At 38.7% G+C, this 14,027-nt stretch overlaps 1 non-coding gene across 1 annotated transcript; it reads right to left on the bottom strand.

The window, feature by feature from the left end:
• Window positions 1–10,615: 10,615 nt before the first annotated feature.
• LOC120365224 (U1 spliceosomal RNA) lies at window positions 10,616–10,779 on the bottom strand. The gene has a single exon (XR_005580230.1). It is a non-coding gene; the product is annotated as a U1 spliceosomal RNA (small nuclear RNA).
• Window positions 10,780–14,027: the final 3,248 nt, after the last annotated feature.

Genomic DNA, 14,027 nt, shown 5'->3' with positions numbered 1-14,027 from the left:
GACACAGAATGCCAAGGAACTTGCTCAAGGTCTCACACACAGACATTTAGTAACACCTCTAATAAATTGGGAGCTGTGATTTGAACCCCAATAATGTATCCAGAAGACTAGCAATCTCCATAAACAGAACCCATTCTGTACTCCGAAAACACTGGAGACTTATGTGAAAGATTAAATCCATGCTGGTATGAAGAACTACAGAGCTTTGATTCAATATTTTATGCAGGAGTAGATAATTCTTTGTTGCAGGGAAACTGTCCCGTGTGCTATTGCATGGTTTGTGGCATCTCCCTGGTCTCTACTCACTAGATGCTTCATGTTCCAAGTTGTGACAATCATAGTTACCTTCAGACATTACCAATGTCTTCTTGGGGGAAGCAGTCAGGGGAGCAAAATCACCCCCAGTTGAGAATCACTGGCTTAATGTACTATAATAAAACTCATTATTCCATAGTGAAGCTTTTTTTTTTCCCAGTGTAATTATGGTATCATTTCTCAAAGTTATTTACAGAAGTTCCTCAAATACTTTTATTCAGCATTTCCATGGGGACTGTGTTTGCAGCTGCCCCTAAAGATGAGATTGTTCTAGAAGTCAATAGAGACTGAGAGGGGAGGTAAAATAGCAAAAATGACAAAAGAAGACACGAGTAAATTTCTATTTTGTTTAATTATCCTCTTTTTTTTTTTTTTTTTTTTTTCAGTTAGGGCTTTGCTGCTTAGGGACCTTGTGTTTCCCTAGATTTGAAACATCAACTGACTGCAGGGCCCTTCTGGTGATACAGCTTCTGTCATGGCTCTTAGAAGCCTTTGAAGGTGACGAAGAAAGGATGGACGCGACCTTCACCTGCACATGCTATTTTTGCATATGATGTTCCCTCCGCCGGAAATGCTTCACTTCTACCGTCCCTTCATCACTTTCAGTGGTAACCCCCAGGTCTATTTCCTTTGTAAGTGTTACTTCAGAAATAATCATGTTTGTTCATTGGCTTATCTGCTGAATGTCTGTCTTCTTCACCACTCCCTAGTTACCACTAGAATGTAAGCTCAGTGGAGCAGGGACCCATAACATTATCCCTAATTCCTAGAGAAAAACATGACTGATGCATAATATATGTTCAATAAATATGTGTTGAATTAATTCAATAATTCTAGACCCTAACTTATGCTATTCAAGCTTTTTACATGTCTCTCTCTGAACCACAGACAAACCAATCATGAAATGATCTTTATGGAGAAGGCATGACATGAGTCAAAAGGAAGAGTCTTAAGAGTTGAGTCACTGAACATCATACTATTGTAAGTCTGGAGGGGTGGTTTGGTTTAAGCAGCCAAGCAACCCTGGAAATCCTCACAGACAAACTGTTGTCTATCTACCAAGATCTTCTTATCCTAGTGTGGGAACATTAGTGTTTATGTGATTCAGCAACTTTTTGCTCCTACTGTGCACTCCACCCTTGTTATTGCTTCTTATGAAGAAAGTCTTGGGACTTTGCCCAACTGACACTGTTCTCACACTTCATTGTTTTGTCCTCTCTTCTCATTCAAGAGCTCTCTTGGGAATAGAAGATTTTATGTAGGATTAAGAGAAATACAAATGTAATAAAAAAACAAAACTGGGAAAGAAAAAAATGTTTTTAAATGAAACTATGTCATGACTATAGGTTGATTCATCAGTAGAAACACATGGGAACAGTTATCTGAAAATTCAACAGTTATGAAACTTGAAACCCACTTCAAAATTTTATTCAGAACTACGTATTTGATCTTCAGGAATCCCATGTTAATTTTCTGCTCAAAGACCAAGAAAACATCTAGTAGATTGATCAAAAGATTCATAATTTGATCTATTATTTTATCCTGAATCTATATTGGAGAAACAAGAAATAGATCACCAAAAAAAGAAAAAAAAAGCCTTGAGTGGATATCTCAGCAGCCAGGAAAACTCCAAATAAAGTTTGCTTCTTGTCCAAAGGCTGAAATGAGGCTAATATAATAGAAGTGATAGCAGGGAGCAGGTTGCTATTCTGAACTCAGTCTGCTGAGTGATAGCAGGGAGCAGGTCTACTCAGTCTGCTCTAGGCATGGCCATCATTATACAGAAAGCACAGTCACATCAGGTGGACAGAAACTGGACATTAACTTCAAGTTTTCTTTCCAGTGTTGATTTCTTGTATGCCATTCCTCTCCTGGTATAATGACATAATACCACATGAATGTTGGCAAACCAATGATTCCAAAACTTATTTTCAAAACTTATACAGTAACCATAACCATAGTGGTACATCACCAGGACAATTCAATTTCAAGTCTCTTCGGCAACTCCATGTTCCGGGGAAGGGAGAGGATGAAGGAGTAATCACTTTGTTCTGCAGTTTCCGAGTCAGGCACCTAATATTCTCATTCTCTCTCTCTCTCTCTCTCTCTCTCTCTCTCTCTCTCCTCTCCTCTTTCTCTCTCTCTCTCTGATCAAATGAATTATTCTTGCTTCCTCTAAGGTCTTTAGATTTTTTGTTGTTGTTGCAATCAGAAATAGGCTTTGGAATCTCTGCTTCAATATCTTCATCTGAATATTAAAAAAAAAGAAGCAAATTACCAACTGTCAGCCTATGTTTATAAAGCAAACTATCTGAGAAAATAATAGAAGTTCATTGACTTAGAACAAACAGGCAAAACAGGCTACACATAGTGGCTCTAATATATTAAATATTTTTATAGTCCACTCATATTTGAACATGTATAGTCAACCAAAAGCCAAAGGTCTTATTAGTTAAGCAAAAATCAGAAAATGTATTATTAAATTTTAGTGTAACAAACACCATAACACAGGAAAGTGCCACAAGGATGAGCTTCAGAGGACTATTTGGGCAAAGAGATCTAGAAATAAACTTCTTTATGAAAAGAAAATTGAAAAGCAAACATTGCCAAATAAAAAAATTTTGCTCCGAACACTTGTTACAAACAGCAAAGATATTCAAGACTATTGCAAAAGAGGAGAGGGATTGAATTAAACTAATAATTACAGCAAAGACAGCTCGCGATTTACAGCCAGTGAGGGCAGTGAGGGGGTCAGGGGATCAAAAATTTCTAAAGATGAGAGATTGTTGCTAAACTGATTTAGCAAGACTATTTGCAGAAACGGGGCTCAAGAGGCAAAATTAGAAGCCTAGATGAGAAGAAGGCTCAAAGGAGCCTGACTAAAGTTGGCATAGGAGAGAATCTTTGTCAATGTGCAGGTGATGGATAGAAACAAACTAAAAGCCACTGTCCTACACAAAGCTGAAGAAAATTCTATGTGTGGTGTATTGAGTTTAGGGAGATAAAAAGCACCCTGGTGAAAAGGACCTGCCCACCACGTAGCCTGGGGCCTCCCAGAGTATTTGGAATGGAGCATGACATTCTAAGGACATCAGGAAATGTTTATTGAGAAACCTGAGTGAAAGTATATCTGAGTCACATGCAACAGCAATCATGAAGTCAGGAATTTATGGAACTCTTAGTTCATCCACTCAACATTCACTCAGCAAGTATTTATGGAGAGCCCAAATGTATTTATGGAGAGCCTATTATGTTACAAGCACTGTCTTAGATGCTTAAGATACAGCAGTGAAAATAACAGAAAAAAAAATTATTCTCAGGGAGCATATATTCATATAGGAGGTAAGAGACAATTTAAAAAACAACAAATAAGTAAAATACGTTGCTAAAAGAATGCCACGGAGAGAAATTGGTAGTGTGGGGGTGTGGTGTGATTTAAATAGGGTGGTGAAGAGAGAGCTCAGTAAGAAGGTGACATCTGGACCAGGCACTGTGGTTCACGCATATAATCCCAGCACTTTGGGAGCCCGAAGCCTACGGATCACGAGGTCAAGAGATTGGGACCATCCTGGCCAACATAGTGAAATCCCATCTCTACTAAAAACGCAAAAAAGAAATTAGCTGGATATGGTGGCATGCACCTGTAGTCCTAGCTACTTAGGAGGCTGAGGCAGGAGAATCACTTGAACCCAGGAGGTGGAGGTTGCAGTGGGCCAAGACTGTGCCACTGCACTCCATGCTGACAACAGAGCAAGACTCCATCCCCCTGCCAAAAAACGTGACATCTGAATAAAGATCCAAATGAAATTAAAGAGTGAACCTGTGGATATTGGGGGAAGAAGTTAATAGAAGCAATTGGATGATTTGTGAACCAAATCACTGAGCTAAGGTATGGGCTGTGACTAATTGCCCATCTTCCTTTCTTCCTTCCCTGGCTTGCTTCTACTCACCCCCCAGGTCTTGACTTCACAAGCTTCTCCTTTGGAAGCGTTCTCTGCTTTCTTCTTGTCTAGATTAGAAACACTTTTCTGTATCCCCACAGCATTCTTCTTTCTCTATCAAAAGAGTTATCCCACTTCATCATACAACTTGTTGAATTTTCTTTCCATATTACTCTATAAAGACTAAAAAAACCTTCTTGCGCCACTCAAAATTATGTCTCTGATATCCAGCACAAAGCGGGAGGCAGCACTGTGCTGGGATCAGACTATTTGGATTCAGATAGTGGTTGTACCACTTTCTTAATATGTGCCTGTGGGCAAGTTACTTGGCCTTTTTGTGCCTCAGTTTCCTCATTTTTAACCATGGGAGAACAGACCTAGCAAGTGCCTGGCCCAGAGTAGATGCTTGATATAGGAATCTAACAATTGCTACTTCCTCCAGAAACATTTCAGTCTGCAGGGAGCACTTCCTTCTGTGAATGTCAAGGAGGGTGTGGCCCAATAAAATGAACATGAATTTTAAATTCAGATAAAGTGAATCAGTTTGAATACTCATATCCAATATTTCATAATTACATAAATTGGAATAAAAATCTTTATTTCAAAAGTTGGTTGAGGATTAAAAAGAGACAACACACACAGAGGCCTGGCACACAGTAGGTGCTCAACAGATGCTTATTCTGTCATCATGATTACTCATATTTATCTAGTATTATCCTTCCTTTACACTTCACTGTCTGATAACTTATAAACGTCTCTTGTGCAATTATTTAACTTTTCCTTAGGCCCACACTCTGGCTTCCCCAGAAGAGTGTAAGTTATTTGGAGTAGAACTATGTGTTTCACTTCTCAGAGATTCTCATAAGGGCTTGCACAAGACCATTCCCCGAGTAGGCACTCAATATGAATTGAATGAATAATAAATAGCAGAAAGAGAGGTTTTGATAAGTCAAGGGTTATATGAAGAATAGACCTAGGAATGGTTCATGGAAATCAATGTAAATGACTCTTGCAAATGAGCAGATTGAAATATATTTAGAGCTCCCTTAGGGGAAAAAAAATTCATTTCCATTCCTAGGATAGATATTTATCTGTTCAGAATCCTTCAGAAATAGTCCTGCTGCCTGAAGAAAGAGGTAACCTCTCAAGATTCTTTCTTGACCTATTATATATATATCCTTACTCTCTCTATTTCTGTCTGTGTATGAGTGTTTTTAAAATCAATGTATCAATAAATGTAGAGAGAGCGAAAACAACATGATTGCCTGAATGAGATGTATATGTTTCCACAGGGTACGAATGAAATATTCCAAGCTATAACACAGTTACAGTTCAAAGTATTACAAAGGAAAACTAGATATATTTTTATTAGATGAAAGAATCTCACTGCAAATAAACCAATCTGCTATTTTAATATGAAACATAAAAACTTTGAATTATGCAAAAAAGTAATGCCCCACTTCTGATGATTATAAAATGCATTACTAAAGGCCATGATGCATCATTTATAGGCTACTATTGGAAATCTGAGCTCTGACAGATGATTAGTTTAAATAACTCTCAGGGAAAGTGGCTTGGCATAGAGGAAAGATGTCTATTTCACAAAATAAGCCCACCAAATTTGAAATAATGAATTAAAGAATTTACAAATCTGCTCAACAAAAGCATAGGTAAAAAGAAAAACCTAGGAATCCTTTTATTAATTGCTTAAGTATGTATGTATGTATGTATGTATTATTTATTTATTTTTAATTAATGTATTTTTGTTGAAATAGGTCTCACTCTGTCTTCCAGGCTGAGTGCAGGGGCATGATCACAGCTCGTGCATCCTCAGCCTCTTGGGTTCAAGCGATCCTTCCACCTCAACCTCCCGAGTAGCAGGACTACAGATGCACACCACCCGACCCAGCCTCCCAAAGTGCCGGGATTACAGGTGTCAGCCCCTGTGCCTGGCATCTTCTTAAATATTTAAATACAGCAGCGTTTCTCACTCTGAGAACCAAGGACGGTTGGAATATCCAGAGACATCATTTCAGAGGTCATAAATTATGTAAAATTTTAAAATTATTTTGCATGTTAACAATCTTTTAAGGTCTTAATAACAAAACTGTATTAGTTTTCTATTATTGCCATAACAAAGGGCCATAAACTTAGTGAGTTAAATCAACAAAATTTATTATCTTACAGTTCTGGAAGTCAGACAGCTAACCCAGGTCTCACTAGACTAAAATCTAGGTGTCAGCCATCCTGGGCTTTTTCCAGAGGCTCTAGAGGAGAATCCACTTTCTTGCCTTTGCCGCTTCTAGAGGCTAGCCACATTCCTTGACTTTCTTCCTTCTTCAAAGGCAGTGACAAAGCATGTGTGTTACTGCTACCACCGTCACTTCTCTTTCTCTGACCAGAGCCTGGAAAGGTTCTGCAAGTATATGAATTCAGATGATTAGATTAGACCTACCTGAATACGCTCCCTGTCTCGAGATCCTTAAACATAATCACATGTGCAAAGTTCCATTTGACATGTAAGGTAACATATTTACGGATTAGAATATAGATGTCTTTGGTGAGCCATTATTCTGCAAAGCACAAGAACTCTTTCCATGTACAATTGGAACTATAAAACAGTTTTTTGGAATAATACTTTAACTTTATAAATCAGCATTTTTCAAGTTGGAGTAGGTAGACATGCAATCTTGAATACCTTTGTTAATTTTAAGGTATTGGGACATTTAGTTTTTTCTATTAGTTCTTTCTAGACCTGTTGTCTAATCAGAGGTAAGATTCCTATAGGAAACAGTTAACTTTGCTTAGCTCTATCACCAAAGACCTCATCTGATAGGGATGCCATCTTGCAAATATATACTTTGGGTTCAAGAGGGTCTATACTAAAGGGCACAGACAGCATTATACATAATGTATTCTCATTTGTGGAAAACCAACTCAGTAATCATTTTCTACTCTAGTGTGTCAGTATCATCATTACCTGGTAGAAAGAAGAGTCCATGAGACAACTCTTTACAGAATAATATAGGAGACTCTTACCAAGGGACTGCAAGCCTGAAGGAACTCACGTTTCCTGCTCTGTTCTTTCACTTCTTATACAGAAGAAACAGGACTCTTTGCTCAATCAGCATTAGAAACAGAAACAGTTTGCCAAGTAGCAAATGAAAGGTGTTATAAGCAGACGAGGAGCAGTGGACGATGTTAGAGATAAATGGAAAATAAGATCATAGAGAATGGTAGTTCTTTATCAAGGGTCTATTGAACTCCTGAGGATCTCTGGACTTCCCTGATATTCTGAGTCCTTGTAAATTTTTCTTTTTTCTTTTTCTTTCTTTTTTTTTTAAGTGATAGGGTCTTTCTCTGTCAGTAGGCTGGAGTACAGTGACAAGACCACAGCTCACTGCAGCCTGGAGTTCCTGGACTCAATGGTCTTCCTGCCTCAGCCAAGTAGCTGCAACCACAGGTGTGTGCCACCACACCCCCCTAATTTTATTTTATTTTTTAATTCTTTTGGACACAGGGTCTTGCTTTTTTGCCCAGGCTGACTTAAACTCCTAGCTTCAAACAATCCTCCCACATTGGCCTCCCAAAATGCTGGGATACAGGTATGAGCCATCACCATTACAGGTATAAACCCTGGGGGAAAACGCAGCCTATAAATTTTTTTTAAGAGGAAAATCCTACTACTCATGGGATTCTCAAAATTATGACTTTCACAAAATTGAGAACCACTGTTCTCACATAAGAAAAAGCACTAACCCAAGAATTCTGAGAAATATGGTAATCAACCAATAAAATGGAAAATGAGAAGAATTGGCAGGGAAGAGGAGAGGGCAGAAGGCATATTTGTATGTTCAAGAATGATAGGAGCAGGGAAGACTCACAGATTTTTTTCATCACCAGTTGCCTTTTTTCTTTTCTACCACACTGCACAGCCTAGCATAGCCACCTGATCCTCACAGCAACATGGAACTTGGCTTTTGCTTTTGGTTCTTGACACCATTCATTATTGTGTCCTCAAGTATAGAGTCACTGCATTTATAAAACACGAGGAGTGCACATGTTCTAAGGACACATTTACACACCCATGCACAAACTCAAGCACACATCCAGACACACAGCCTGTTGTAAAGGGAGCTATTACTATTTACTCACATCTCCCCAACTGTACTTTTCCTATCAAATTAACCCAAAAAAATATATATTTTAAAAATATCACTCTGAGATACTTTTTTTACAGGTCATTTTTAATGATTCAGTTTATCACCACCAGCAGCAACAGCAGCCCCACAAAAGAAGAAAGTACATTACTGGCAAAAGCATTGGAACTGTACCCCAGAAACAGAAAGGATGTGAGACCAGTCTTTTGGAAATATTTACTCACATTAACCTATGTTTAATGTGTCGAATGCCAAATTCTACAACTGAGTCAACATACTCTGATCTCTCATTGTGTCTTTTTATCACTTTTTCTCACATAAAATAGTTTGAGTTTCCAAATCTCTGCCATTCCTTTATAAATACAGCTCATTTATGTTTTGTTAAAACAGTCCGTGTTACTTCTTGGGTTCCAACTGCCCAACAGAAGGTACATTGAATTTTCCTGGGAAACAGGGACAACGTCTGATTGTAAAAGTTTATGGTATTCCCTCTCTCCCCTCAGAGCATTTTAGACAACTAAGAAAGTTAAAGCCTGGGGGAAAGTATGAACAAGCTGCTTGGAATATACACACAATTACAAATCTTATTTATAAAAATTGCTACCACCATCTTGCTAGGCAATACAAAAAGCAAACATCTATCCTTATGTAACCTATGCAGCTATTCTTTTCTTCATCTCCACCAATGGCCTAAATGATAACTACATCACATCATTTGGCATAAACATACCAAGATTCCATGTATAAAATTGTGAGATTGAATTTTGCTTTTATTAATAAGCGAGGCAGTAAATATTAGATAACAACAATAGCCTCACAGAAAATGACAGCACCAAAATTCCAAGAATAGCCCAGCAAAGAAATATATTTAAACAATCTTTTTATGGTGATTGGAAAAGACATTTAATTTTCCAAAAAGCAAGAGACTTCATCATATATACATACACACACACACACACACATATATATATATATGCATACATATATATACATACACACAAACGTATCTCACACTGGATCTTGAACCTATAAGTACCTCATAAATTCAATAAAATTGATTGTATAATATGGGCCAGAGGAAAAAATTAAGGATTTGGACTCACATGAACCCATAACCTGGATTAGAATTTTATATTTGCTACTCACCAGCTGTTTTATTTGGGACAAAAGATGTTACCTCTCTGAGCCTTGTTTGTTTTCCTCAATTATAAATGGAGAAGAAAATGCCTTCTTGTCAGAGTATTGAGAAGACTTGCTTGTACCTAGCATATGGTAGGCATTCGATAAATGAAAGCCGTTAGCATTAATCATGTAATTGATCAATTCATTCACCAGATGCTGAGATCCTACCCTTTTTGGCACTGTGCCATCATAAAACCCTGAATATACTCTGATTTAATGCAATGGTACATATTTCAGCTCACATTTTTTATACTGTTCAATTTAATTTATATATCCATATCTACCATCCATATTATGTATAGTTTGTTTGTTTGTTTGTTTTTTAGACAGTTTCACTCACTCACCCAGGCTGGAGTGCATTGGCACCATCTCAGATCACTACAACCTCCATCTCCCCAGGTTCAAACAGTTCTTCTACCTCAGCCTCCCAAGTAGCTGGGATTACAGCCATGTGTCACCACACCTGGGTAATTTCTTATTTTTGGTAAAGAAGGGGTTTCACCATGATGGCCAGGATGGTTTGGAACTCCTGACCTCAAGTGATCTGCCCGCCTCGGCCTCCCAGAGTGTGAAATTACAGGTGTGAGCCACCTTGCCTGGCCTAATTTATATTATTTTAAAATTCACCTTATTTTATTTAGAGACAGGCTGGACAGCAGTGGCATGAGCATAGCTCACTGTAACCTTGCACTCTCGGCCTCAAGCAATCCTCTTACCACAGCTCATGTGTGAGCCACCCCACCTGGCCTTAATTTATATTCTGTACCCTCATTCTGCCTGCTGAAGATACCTAATTCAGGTAAATCAATCTTTCCATCTTTTCTCTGGTGTTACTATACATGGTTTAGAGAGTAATTAAAAGGGAAGATGTAAGCTCATGGTCTGGGGAAGGAAAAAAAATAAATAAAAATTAAAAACCAATGATTGATATTAAAACAATATAATAAGTTCTATTGCAGTGTGATGATATTTTGAAATACTGGCACCATTTCTTTTCTTTTTTTTTTTTTTTTCCCCCAGGGGAAAGCACGAACGCAGTCCCCCACTACCACAAATTACACAGTCGAGTTTCCCACATTTGGGGAAATCGCAGGGGTCAGCACATCCGGAGTGCAATGGATAAGCCTCGCCCTGGGAAAACCACCTTCGTGATCACGGTATCTCCCCTGCCAGGTAAGTATGACACCATTTCTTTAGAACTCCATTCTTTTGCCCGATTTTATTTTGGTTTTGGCAAGAGGATATTACACTAAAAAGCAGAGGTAAAGCTTTTGAGTTTCAAAAGCCTAGCCCCAAGCCAACTCAGAGGCAGCAAAATGGGGTTAGATAGAGACTTCTCATATGCCTCCTCCCACCCTCCATCCATCTCACTCTCTACTAAGCAACACTTCTCAGAGTGTAGGGAGGGAAAGAGTCAGAAGAAACCGAAGAACTTAGAGGCAGCTGGGTCTCTAAGAAGGGTCTGTATGCAGGGGAAAGGGGAATGACACGAATCCCAAATAAAATGAAGAGCTCCCAGAACAGAAGAATTCAACCCCAGAACAGAAGAATTCAACCCCAGAAAAGAAATATCAGCATGCTGTATCTGGGCGGGGTGGGGCCTCAGACAGCCTCGTTGAGTTAACAGAATGGCCTCTTGCTTCTAAGAGCAATCCAGAAAGAGACAAGAGTCCTAGCACCCTGAACATTCACATTTTCCAACACTGCCGGGAAATACACACTTTCATGTGCTCAGGAAGGGCACCAAAGTAGGGGGTTTGGCTGAATATGAGGGTCTTTCAAACCTGAGAATAAGGGTGGTGCTATAGTCACCTGTCTGGACAAACAATCAAAAGAAGAGAGAATCCGGGCGCAGTGGCTCAAGCCTGTAATCCCAGCACTTTGGGAGGCCGAGGCGGGTGGATCATGAGGTCAAGAGATCGAGACCATCCTGGTCAACATGGTGAAACCCCATCTCTACTAAAAATACAAAAATTAGCTGGGCATGGTGGCGCGTGCCTGTAATCCTAGCTACTCAGGAGGCTGAGGCAGGAGAATTGTCTGAATCTAGGAGGCTGAGGTTGCGGTAAGCCTAGATCGCTCCATTGCACTCCAGCCTGGGTAACAAGAGCGAAACTCCGTCTCAAAAAAAGAAGAGAGAAGGCAGAGAATGGGCTTCAAGCGGAGGCTAGCAAGAACAGGTGATGACTAAGAACACATTTCCTATCTCATTTGCTTTGGGTCTGTATAAGCACTTTAAGTTGCGTGGATTTAGACATAACCCCAGAGAAAAGACAGAAAAAAATACCCTGATTTATCTGAGCTTAGATAGCAAGAGGTAGAATGAGGGTTCCAACTAAAATTCAACTAGGCAATAGAAAAAAAATTGTGAGCTGAAATACTGCACTAAGATCAAGGTGTATCCAGGGACACCGAATTTCACAGAGGAGAGGCTGGAGAAATCAGAAAAGGGAGCCTAACTTTATAATTGAAGGATGAAAAGGAGTTCTATGCAGGACCAGGAGTGTTCTGGACAGAGTGAACAGCTCCATGCAATGGTACAAAGGTGGGCATGGTAAGTTTGGAAACTAGGAAGTAACTGGGTGTGTTTGGTCTTAAGGGACCAGATGCAGAGTGGGAGCGGGTACAGCTGGAAAGGAAAACCTGGATCAGACCATGAACGCTATTAAATTGAATGCCCTCGTACTGTAGGGGGAACATTCTAGCAATTATATAGAGAGTGATTTAGGAGGGAGAGATGAGAGGCTTATCCTAAAATAAGAGACCACAAGTCCAATCTAGCTTAGACAGAAAATGAAAACAGGACAGATGAAAACAGAAAGCAAATGAAAAGCAAAAGAAGGCATTGAATACATCTAGGAAGAATTAATATAAAAGAACAGGCAGAAATGGATTTAAATGACATTGTTTCACTTATGGAAGGCCTAGTTGTATGTCTAATTTTGATATTCTTTTTCAGAAATCTTTTATAAAAAAACATCAAATCCTAAGACAATGAAATATCTACATTCTGATTTGATATTTCTGATTACATAGATGTTCCCATTTCTGTACATTTTTAAAGGAGAGCTATGTGGCTAAGACATGAATGTGGTTAGCTTTGAAACAATGTTTACTTTTTCCATCAAAGGTAAGTTTCACTGAGATCTAGCTCTTCAAGGTAACATTCTTTTAGGCAAGTACAAGATTTCTGAGGATTTCCTTCATTATTGCTGGATATATTTCTTGTTTGGTTATGAATTTTCTTTTCTATTCTTGTTTAAAATTATTGCAACTTACTTTTCTCGTTTCACTATAGTCAGGTGAGGTCATATAAGAGGAATTCAGTATTTCTAAAAAAGATGGCGAACACGCAGAAAGATGGATCAGAGAAAAACATCTTGTTTGCTAATTTTAATTCCTTTCCATTTGCCTAGTTACATATTGCAGCTTCTCAGGTGCCTTTTAGTTTCCTGCTGTGATACATACCAAAATTGCTGGAATATAAAAATCTTTCCTTTGGACAGAGAAATAAATACTTAAAAAGCAAAGTTTAGTTCTTCAAAGCCAGAAAACAAAGTTTAATACTTTTCCTGTGTATTGCTATGTCCAAATGCACATCAGGAAGTAGTTATTTCTTGCATAAATGCTGGGTTTAAGCATTATGTATCTTTGAATCATTATGTCAATGCTAAACCAAAGTAGAGAGAAGTGGTGAAATGGCCTGACCATCCTAATTCTATATCTCAAGCAACGTTTTCCCTAATGTTTTTCTCTATTATATTCATTTTTTTTCTGTTATAAAAATAGTTTAATCATATGACCCAAAGAAAACTAGAAAAGAAAAAAATGACACTTAAAAGACTGGAGTGGAGAAAGACTTTCTAAGGCCAGTGAAACTTGAGTGCAATTGATTAGAAGCATTACAGCACACAGGAAAGAATATATTGTAGAGAATGGGGCTGGAACAACAGTAGAAGCACAGAAAAAAAGGAAAATCAGAGGGTTAAAAATAATCCTACACTAGCTGGGTGCAGTGGCACACACCTATAATCCCAGCAACTCAGGAGGCTGAGGCTGAAGGATTGCTTGAGCTCAGGAGTTCAAAACCAGAATGGGCAACATGGCAAGAACCCATCTCAAAGAAAGAGAAAAATAATAATCTTGTTTGATATGCAGCAATACTGCTAGGTGTCCCATGTCCTGCAAACAAGGGCAAATAGGGAAAGATTTCACATGCAGACCTGCAGGAGTCACACTGTGGGGAGAACTCACGGTAACAGCAATGGTGGCAAGTAGTGTGGGGTTCTCTTGCTCATCAGTTGGCAAATTGGAAAGACCAGATATCAGACTCCAGGAGGAAGACCCCAACTCTTGGTTGAGAGGCCTTTAAATTACATGAGTAATATTGAATCCTCTCCTTACCTGATCAGGGACCAGGAAACAAGAG

Source organism: Saimiri boliviensis, chromosome 7 (genome assembly GCF_048565385.1).
Source record: "Saimiri boliviensis isolate mSaiBol1 chromosome 7, mSaiBol1.pri, whole genome shotgun sequence".
NCBI lineage: Eukaryota > Metazoa > Chordata > Mammalia > Primates > Cebidae > Saimiri > Saimiri boliviensis.
Note: the sequence above shows the minus strand (reverse complement) of the source record. Positions and strands in the feature narration are given on the sequence as shown.